This window comes from Triticum aestivum, chromosome 5A (genome assembly GCF_018294505.1).
Source record: "Triticum aestivum cultivar Chinese Spring chromosome 5A, IWGSC CS RefSeq v2.1, whole genome shotgun sequence".
Lineage (NCBI taxonomy): Eukaryota > Viridiplantae > Streptophyta > Magnoliopsida > Poales > Poaceae > Triticum > Triticum aestivum.
Window position 1 is genome coordinate 689746507 of NC_057806.1, and position 10448 is coordinate 689756954.

Consider the following 10448-nt stretch of genomic DNA (forward strand, 5'->3'; position numbering starts at 1 on the left):
TCCTTAAAAAACTCATTTCGGGCACTCGAAAAATAGAAAATGAATTTTCCGTGCAAAGAAAAAGAAAACTCCCTTAGGAAACATTGTTTGGAAAATTCCAAGATGCACCCTTGTGCACAATATGCCATCATTTGAACAAACTATGTCATGAATGTGGCCATAAGATTGATCATTTGGATTGAAAGCCACGAATCTTCACGCATGATAGCTAATTTCTGAGAACACTTTTTTAAAATAATTGTTGTATTACAAGTTTGTTATTTTTCCTGATAACTTGGTCACATATGATGACACAATGCGAAAGTTTTCCAATTTTTTATTTTTTTTAATTTTTATGCCCGTTTCAAAATAGGGTCAAAACACCGAGCATGACCGTTCCTAGCTAGTGGTTGAATCTTGGAAAACTTTTGATATTTATCTGATTAAATAGATACTTATGTACATATAAATGATTTTTGGAAAAAATAAATAGCAAACTATGAGGCAGCTGTAGTTCAAATTTGACCCGCTTCCTGCTGAATTATCGGAAATTTATCTTTTTCACTAGAGGTGGATCAAAACTTTTGACACCCAACCATTTGGTCAATTGTGCATTAAATATGGCCTAATATTTTAGAAAATTGTTTTGGTCCAATTTTGCAACAAATATATGGTAGGTCCTTCACAAAAAAACTCATTTTCGGGCACTCGAAAAATGGAAAATGTTTTTTTTGCCAAAAAACTCATTTCTGAAGACACATTTTAAAAGATATTTATCTTATTTATTGTTTGTTATTTTTCCTGAAAACTTGTTCACATTTGGTGATACAATGAGAAGGTTTTCCATTTTTTTTGAATATTTCAGGTCATAAAATAGCTGACATGATTTTAACACATTAATTTTAGTCAACCACGACCAATTTAGATGGTCATAACGTCGTATTGTAATCTGATTGATTCATGGACGTGTCACGCGGATCGTGCATCAAACACCGTCGGATGATCGGGGACCCAACGGCAATCCTCAGCCCTTCCACACCATCCCCGAAACCCTAGCTCTGTCCTGTGGTCATTTTCCATCCACCCCGCCTCCTTTCTTTCCCTCACTCTCTCCTCCCCCTTCTAGATCCAGCAGAGCTCCTCTCGATCCCCTCCCCTTCCTCCCCGCTGTCGCGAGGTCGCACCCTCCATGCCAGCCCCTCCCACTCCAGCTGTCGCCCCCATTCTCTCCAGATCCAATCCAAGTCCCCCTCGTCCACCGCCCCCTTCCTCCCGTCACTACACGAACCTCGCCGCCGACCCACCCCTGGTCCTCCCGCCACTTGAGCGCGCCACCCACCGCGTCCACAGAGACTGCCGTGGACCTGCGGTGCACGAGCTGGAGGACGGCGGGGGAGGCCAACAACCTGGCGCCATGGGCCGTCGTGCCGCAGGACTGCGTGTCGCACGTGCACGCATACCTCACTGGCCCCGCCTACCGCTTCGACCTCGACCTCGTCGCGGGTAGGCCTCCGCCTACGCCCGCGCCGCCGCCGCCACCGGCGCCTGGGTCTTCGACATCGACGAGACGCTGCTCTCCAACCTTCCCTACTACGCGCAGCACGGATACGGGTGGGCGACCCACGTTGTCACATTCCGAGATCGCGGGCCTGCTATTAACGCACACGGTTAATTTGTTGTTTGATTGCAGGCTGGAGCTGTTCGACCACCGGGAGTTCGACCGGTGGGTGGAGACGGGGGAGGCGCCGGTGATCCCCTCCAGCCTCCGCCTCTACAGGGAGGTCCGCGACCTCGGCTTCAAGACCTTCCTGCTCACCAGCCGCAGCGAGGCCCACGAGGGTAGAAAGAGCTGCCGTGGACCTGCTATGTACGTACGCCTCCTCTCCTAATCCCCACACTGCGTTCAGGTTCAGTCAGGAAGTGTCAAGAGCATTCAGGTTCGGGTTCAGTTAGGGGTTGTCGGACTTTAAATTCTCAACATCTACATTGTGAGTAACACAATAGCGAGACCACTTTGTCAGTTTGGCCGCAGCTTGTTAGTCTCGGCAGGTTTCAGTCGACATCTAGCCGATTTAATTTCTGGGTTTGTTTTGTACCTCAACTTGGACTATAACATGTTGGTTGCAGTAAGTGCTGCAACTGGTAGATCAGTGTAGGAAGGCTCCACAGGGTAGAAAAAAGCATTGCTGGGAACAATTCTGTTGGTCCAGTGCACTGTGGAATCAATCAATCAATCCGGCAACAATTTAGATTACTTATTCAGCCATAATAGCTCAATCCATTCCAGTTATGGTCGTGCCTTTGTCCACAAATACACATTGTTCTACAAATCAATCTCTTTCCAATCTACAAATAGCATATGTTAACTCCGTCCGCTATATTGCTTTTCAAGTCACTGTGTTGTTCTTTCATTGGCATTTAGTCTGCTGTTGTATGGTTTAGAAGCTCGGATGGGATTGTGCAGCCAATCTCTCTCCAGTTACTTTGCACATGTAGTACGGATTAAGTTCAAGAACTGCTTCTGTAGCATCATTGCTTTTCCCCAGCAAGCTCAGTGAAAAGATGCATTGGTTGCTTTTGGTGCACATGGAGGAATATTTTTCTATAAATTAACTATTGTGTAGTGAATTGTACTGCTGGAATAACATTCTTCTATGAAATAACTATTGTGTAGTGAATTTTGCTGTTGTAGATCAGATGGCATGGAATAGGCATTAGTCTAAAAAGATTTTTGTTTTTCTGGCGCCTATGGGTTCTTGGCCTTTGTTTATCTGTTATGTTGTGTGCTGTGCAAATATACATAAACCACACTAACCTACTACTGCTATTTTCAGGTATGCCATCATAAAAGCCTTCTGTGTTGCTTTTGTCATGACATTCTTCTTTGTATTTGCCGCTGTGCCAGTCGTAGGTGCTGCTGCTACATTTGGCGGAGCTACCGCTGCCGCCCCAAAGGGCAACCTTCATCAGACACTACCTCATAACAGTGCCTCAAAGTTCTGTGCCCCATCTCCCCTCTTTCTAATTTACCAAAATAAAAACATTGTAAATACTAGTAGGAAAACATGTTAAATCTTTTGTGTATAGAACTGGAATAACCTTGCAGTTTGGTTCCGCAGAGTGGTAAATTCAAGCTTACGCTTTATGGGTTTGTGTTCCTTGGTTTTATTTTCCTTTTGATCTGTACTGTGAGTTGGCTAGTTCTGCACTTGTCTTCTTTTTTTCAACCTTGTTTCATACTAGTAGAAAAATATGGAACCGGAACTATCATCAACTTTTGTGGGAAATACTGATCTTGACATTGTGACAATTCATCCTGGCGTGACGTGGGTACCGTTTGAGCTTATTTTGTGTAGTGTCCACCTAAGAGCGGTGATTTTGTTGTTACGGTTCAGAATAGTGTTTTTATACTTGATCAGCGCACCTCAACTATTATGGTTACTTTTGATTTCTTCTATGTAGTTGTCCAGGGCATGATAGTTTTATGTGTGGCTTGTTATTGTGTTACCAGCCTACTTTCTTGTACTGACTCTACAATCAGTGACACAGCTCTTATGATTTTTGTATTACCGATGGCTTAATATTTAAACCGTTTAGCTTGATTTAAAATTCAAATCATAGGGTTTTTTAATCTCATTTTGAATTGTTTGTAGTTGCTCCAGGTCCTTCTCTAGCCGTGTTTATAACTGTCTTTGTTCCTTTTTTGATAACAGGACCAGTTTGACACGATTGACTTGTCGGACTACGAGATTGTCAAGCTTGACAACTTCCCTTTCATGAATCGCCCAGCGAGCCCGCACCTGATTACAACTTACAATGAGAGGGAGCAGGTGACGCCCAGGGAGCTCAACATCCGAGTCCCGGCCATCCTTCACAGCAAGGACGAGGACGGCGTCAAGGGCTGCCGCGTCGCCGGAGCCGTCAACAACTACACCTCCCAGCTCCTCACCTACGGATCATCATCACAATCGCCATCTTGTAAATCTTCCCGCCAATGTAATGTTTAGTTAGATCATACAAGCTTCAGCACATCACTTTTGGTTGACTGAATTCGTACTGAAGATGCCATGTTTTTCTGCGTGGAATACTGCAGATAACCTGACGGAAGCGCTCTTGTTTCTCTCACATTTCATCGGCGACATCCACAAGGTAGTACTCCCGCCAAACCCCCAAGTGCCCGATTTTTGCAAGTGTTTCTGTTGCGGGTTGCAACTTAAGCCGATGCTTCTTGTTTATGTAGCCACTAAAATCTGTACTTCACCATGTAAGGCTAGTTCAGATTTGAGGCTGAACCCTTCTCTGTGTAGTATGATTTCGAGGAAACATATGTCAATAATGCTAAAACTTTTCACGTTGGCGTTGCTATGTTTGATGTGGTTGTGCCAAACAAAACTCATATGCTTATGTTGCGCTTACTTTTAATCTTGTGAACATGCTAATTTAGAGGATGTACTGTAGTTCCACTCATTTATTCTGTGTGATGAGCTTACTTTTGTACTGCAGCCACCTTCTTGTTTACTTTGCTGAACCATGTCTTGTGTACTAATCATGAGTTACTAGCATTTGGCTTCTCTATGCTAATTAAACCTGATAAGTATGTATACTTCTGTGAGATACAAATTCGACATTGCATGTTTAGGAGGTTCAATTTCTACAGGTGTTGCCAAATGAATGTGTCAACGTGTCTCTCCTTAGGGGTTGATTAAACCGCATATGATCTACTGTATCAATTTCTTGCTGTTCAAACATTGAAATTCTGGTTCATTTTTCAAACATTGAAATGTTGTTGACCCTATCTTTCTATGCTTAAATGATAAAAATTTCGCATTTTGCTTGTTCTAACCATTTTGCTTGATAACTTGCAGATGCTGGCCTTCATTCATGTTTTGTCGTGAGGTCCAGTTTGAACAAGTTGGGAGAAGCATTGGAGCTAGTTATACTATGATAGCTGTGTTACCTGATGTGAACATTTTTTATTGTAAAACTAATGTGAACCATGTTTGGTTTTAATAATGTGCCAAGTTTGGCTCTTTTTGATTGTATTCATGATGTGAACCATATTTTTCTGGATTAGTCGTGCTCTGTTCGAAGCATTTTGTTTTCTCTCTGTTTTGATTTAAATATTGTTATTTATTTACTGGAAAATTGAGATCTGAAGAATATAACAGTGACAACTGGGACCCACTTATTAGATCCTGACAACTGGGTCCCATCTCTCTAGTGGGTCTGTCTTCTGAAAAAAAATTCAAAAACTTTGGAGCCAGAAAGGCCATGTCCTAGAAAATAAAAAGGCCAAATTATTGGGCCAGGCCCATGTATCTAGAGAAAATTAACAGAAAAAATATACTGTAAAAAGGCTGAATTGTTGGGCTCGGCCCATGCAAAACGCCGAATCGGACCGGGCTGATTCTTGTGCCACATCAGCTTGCCATGCTGGATGCCTAGGTGGCCTGAGGAGGTTGCTAGTGACCAAAAATTTGGTCGTGGAACCAACGACCTTTTACATATCACAAAGAAGGCCACTAATTTCATTTTACGACCGCCAGCTTTTGACCTTCTATTTTTGGTCACAAAAAGGTCGCAAATGAAAAACTATGACCTTTCAGCGGCCAATAGTGAGGGTCACAAGTTGACATATTTCTTGTAGTGGGTAGAGTAGGGCATGAGACACGAGCTGGCTCATGGGACTCGAGGCGCCGCTGTCTCCATGCTCTACTCTTCCTCGCCGGAGCCCGGAACCCGAACGGTGCCGGTGGACATTAGATTGATGAAGAATCCGTCTGGGGACGAGCCACCGACACCCACGATGATGCAGTTGCGTCGCCCGAACTGATGCCCCATACTGGGCGCCAGAGGATGCGCCTTACCGACGACTGCCGCATCCGGTGCCCGGTGCCTTGCACGGCGGGCACGCCGTGCCATGGCCTCGTGGGACGATGGTGCATCCCAAATATCGGGGCGCCAACGGAGGTGTTGCATGTCCGTCAGCGCGTTCGGGCGTCAGGCGGACCGCACGGCCTCCGGCGAGGCAGCTACGACTGGCCTAGCGCCGGATCCATGCGCTATTTGGGCAGATGCAATGGATTCTCGACGGATGGAGTCCGAGCGCAGCCGTGCACGGGCCTCCTCCAGGGCATGGTGGAGCGTAAGGTGGACGGTCATCTCCTCCTCGGTCCCGTATGTGATGAGTTCAGGGTCGACGGATCTAGAGCGGAAGGACTCAGATCCGCTGCCCGTCATGCCAGATCCAGCCGAAAGAAGCCAAAGATGAGCATGGATGGCGGAGGGGATTGGATGGAAGGGAAGTGAAGTGACTAGGTTTGGTCCGACGAGCGAATGGGGAGGATTTTATGTGGGTTTGGGTGGGCCAACGTTGGCCGACTACTCTAGTTTGTGTCCATGAACCGTGTAAACATATTCCTCTCTTGGTTTGTTCCGCTTCATGCCAGGAACGTAACATGCATATATACATATTTTAGTACTACTAGTATAAGTAGCTGTAGCCAATTAGTGATGGTGGCACAGAGTGATGAGCATCTGTAAGAAAGAGCTGGGACTGTGAGATCCATGTGTATTATATACATCACTACTCATATGTTATTGTATATACAGTAGACTACGGTTATTGACTTGTTGGTCGGTGACATGCAAGCATATACAGGTATACTCTATTCCATTAGTACTCCTGTATCCTGTCAGTGAGATTCCACTATGCACATATGCTCTGTTCATGTCAGAGAAGTGAGACATGCCACAGTGTTTCACGCACGCACGCACGCTCAGCAACATCTTCTACCTATCGTATCCATCTCAGTCGCGTGCAAAAGTACAAGGTGGTGATGGTACGTGCGTGCGTACGTGCATGGGCCAACGGAGGCGCTGAATTGTCTCGTTCGATTGGACTCGTCGACCGGCCATTCCATATGCGCCCGATGCTTGGGACGGACGGACTTGTGGAATGATTGCGCCCGTGGCCGGCCGTTGTACGTCGCCGTGGAGATGCTGCAAAGAGAAGGAAGGGGTGGCCTTGGCCGTTTACCCTTGGCGTTGAACGTTCCCCGGAACTGGCTGCTTCCTGTATGTCTATCCGTGGATGATTGCCGGTGAAGGAACGGTGAGGAGCCACAGGTTCTTCCTTTCCTATTTCTTTCGCATGATGATGAATGATACGATGGATGACAACGTGCTACCGAAAATGGGAAATGCGGTTCTCCGTGGGATCTGTGACAGGAACTAGGAGTTGTTCCACTTCCATCAGAGACAGGGCTCGTGTCACGTTGATATCTTTTTTCTGTGACGCCATCATTCGTTCAGATGATTGTGTCGTGTGATTAGAAGATGGATGGTTCACAACTCAATTTCAATGATTAAATTATTGGACACAACAACCATTGTTACCCGAAAATTTTCATTATTCTAGGGCTGCAAGAAAAACTCGAGGATCGTGAGCCGCTCGATACCAACTCGTATTATAGCTCAACTTGGGATCAACTCGACAAAAAAGAGCTGAGTATAATCACTTTATGTAGCTTCATCAAGAAACAAGCCGATCTTGAGGCAGCACTAGCTCGCTCATTTTAGCTTGATAACCCGATATCATATGATTATATTACATAATTTTGAGATATAAAAGGGGGATAATTTATTACCATATAGAATCAAAAAATATTACAATATATGTTGTGTACGAATTTTCTTCATTTTACCTATTACAAACATAGAACCTTAATTAAGGGCGACGAAAATTTAGCCGCGATATGTTATGTGGTCAGCCATGTGCTAAATATAATGTTATTTTGGCCATAGTTTGGGAGCGGGCGCACTTTCATTTTCTTCTCTTGCTAGTTCATTTATAATCTTTTGCTATTAAGTACTAGTCTTCAGTTGAGAGAGAGTAATTTGAAGTCTTGAACTATATAGTAGTTTCTTATGTTGTGTTGTGGTATACCTTGTTTGAAAATTTGTCGAAAAATCATCTTATTTAGCTCAAAACTAGATGGACATCGACTCAAGATCGTTACAACCTGAGCATGATCCACTTTCTATAGCCCGGCCTTCAGCTTCACTCGGTTTGAGCTCGGTTGAATTTTTGTATAAGCTGAGTCGGACCATCCCAAAGTGGTCGGACCATTCCTTTGACCTTGCGCAAGCGGGAGCTAAATGCACCGGGCTGCCCTGCCATGAGCTGAGCCTAACCCAATTTGTTTGAACTTGACTCGTTTGCAGCTGTCACACATCGAGCTAAAAGGGCAAAACAAATTCGGACCCCACCACAGGAGGGGCGAGGGGGGTAGACTTTGTAATTTTTTTACAGGAAAGTTAGATTTTGTATTTAAATTACAAAACGTTAACGAAATCTCTATTTCAAATGAGTTACCAACATTATCGACAAAGAATTAAGTAATAACATGTTAGCACCAGCGAGCGATCTCAAATAGTTGGGGCTTTATTTTACAAAACCTGGTGTGGCTTGCGCTTTCAGTTTAAAATAATGCAACATACCTCAAAAATATGTTTTTGTAATGTATTTCTGATAAAACCTCTTCTTTTGCATCGTCACATAATGTAGTAAAATCCCGTTTCAAAAAAAACATAATGTAGTAAAAAAAATTACATATGTCATTCAGCATATTCTAACACTTCGTTTCGGAAATATTGGCTATATGATCTAAAATCACATTTAAAAGATAAGATCAAGTCCTAATTTTGGCTGCCAACTCTTATAAAATGACATAATTTTGGTTCCTTCTCCCAGCTTAAACAATTGAGCACTAAAAATCAATTATTTTAGGATGAACTGCAAAATACGGTTACGTGCATTTATTGTTGCAAAGGCCGGGACGGCGGAATCTTCCCGGGGTAGGCCCATGACGAGGATATGGCCGAGTAGTCCCAAACAACTTGAGTCTCCACCAAGATAACTACTCGGATGGAACGGCATTGCTACAACTGAATCAGGCAAGGGGCATTGAAGACTAGCACTACAAACAATAAAATCAAATCTAGTAATAACGCGACACAATCAAGACATTGGCAATGACTAGCTTTACGGCGCCATTATTAGTATGTATGTGGCCAGGTGGTCATTGTATCCTCTCTTTGTCACCCCCTATATAAGGTGAAGTTCGGGTAAATTCTAGACATGCTCAACAGATTCAACAAGGTCAATGAGATCATATATTGTAACCACATTGTTTATACGAGAAAGAACATCCAACAGGAGTAGGGTGTTAGACCTAAGACACGGGCCCGAACCTGGATCATCCACGTGCGATTTGCCTTCATAAAATCCCCAAATCACGAGTATTACCACGAAATCCCCATGACCCCAGGGTTATCCTCCTTTTTTTATATGACGAGCTATAGAAAAATCCATTATTCATGCATCGAGCTAAAAGGGCAGAACAAATTGGAATGGTTGTTAGATTTTGTATTTAAATATTGGTCAAATCTCTACTTCAAATGAGTTACCAATGTTATCGACATAGAATTAAGTAATTATATGTTGGCACCAACAGTCGGTCTCCAATATATTTTGGGGCTTTATTTATAGTCTGGGGGTGGGTTGCACATTTTGTTTAGAAATAATGCAATGTAGCTCAAAATTTATTTTTGAAATGTATTTCCAGTGAACCCTCTATCTTTTTCAAAAAATAGAATAAAAACTCTACCTAAAAAATAGATATAAATTTCATAACACAATTTATTAAGAAAATTGCATATGGCATAAGACATATTCCAACAGTTAGTTTTAGAAATGTGGCTATATGATCTAAGATCACATTTATAAAAGATAAGATCATGTCCTTATTTTGGGTGCCAGCTGTTGGGGAATGTAGTAATTTCAAAAAAAATCCTACGCACATGCAAGATCATGGTGATGCATAGCAACGAGAGGGGAGAGTGTCGTCCACGTACCCTCGTAGACCGTTAAGCGGAAGCGTTATAACAACGTGGTTGATGTAGTCGTACGTCTTCACGATCGACTGATCCTGTAACACCCCGGATGTAACTTTCCCAATTTGTACTCCAACTCTTGCCGTTTCCGGCGTTAAGTTATATTTATTTTCTAGGGTTCTGGTTTTTGTCTCTGTGTGTTGTTATCGTTGTCATGCATCTCATATCATGTCATCATGTGCATTGCATTTGCATACATATTCATCTCATGCATTCGAGCATTTTCCCCGTTGTCCGTTTTGCATTCCGGCGTTTCGTTCTCCTCCGGTGGTCATTTCTAGCTTTCTTTCGTGTGTGGGGATTAAACATTTCCGTATTGGACCGAGACTTGCCAAGCGGCCTTGGTTTACTACCGGTAGACCGCCTGTCAAGTTTCGTACCATTTGGACTTCGTTTGATACTCCAACGGTTAACCGAGGGACCGAATAGGCCTCGTGTGTGTTGCAGCCCAACACCCCTCCAATTTGGCCCAAAACCCACCAAACTCTGCTCCATGTCCTAGAGCGTTCGAT

The 10448-nt window shown here is 43.6% G+C and overlaps 1 long non-coding RNA gene across 1 annotated transcript; it reads left to right on the top strand.

Annotated features, from left to right (window-relative positions):
- The first annotated feature begins 1115 nt into the window (after positions 1 to 1115).
- Positions 1116 to 4111, top strand: LOC123108434 (uncharacterized). Its single transcript, XR_006451904.1, has 3 exons — positions 1116 to 1590; positions 1670 to 1846; positions 2814 to 4111. It is a non-coding gene; the product is annotated as an uncharacterized lncRNA (long non-coding RNA).
- The last annotated feature ends 6337 nt before the right edge of the window (positions 4112 to 10448 follow it).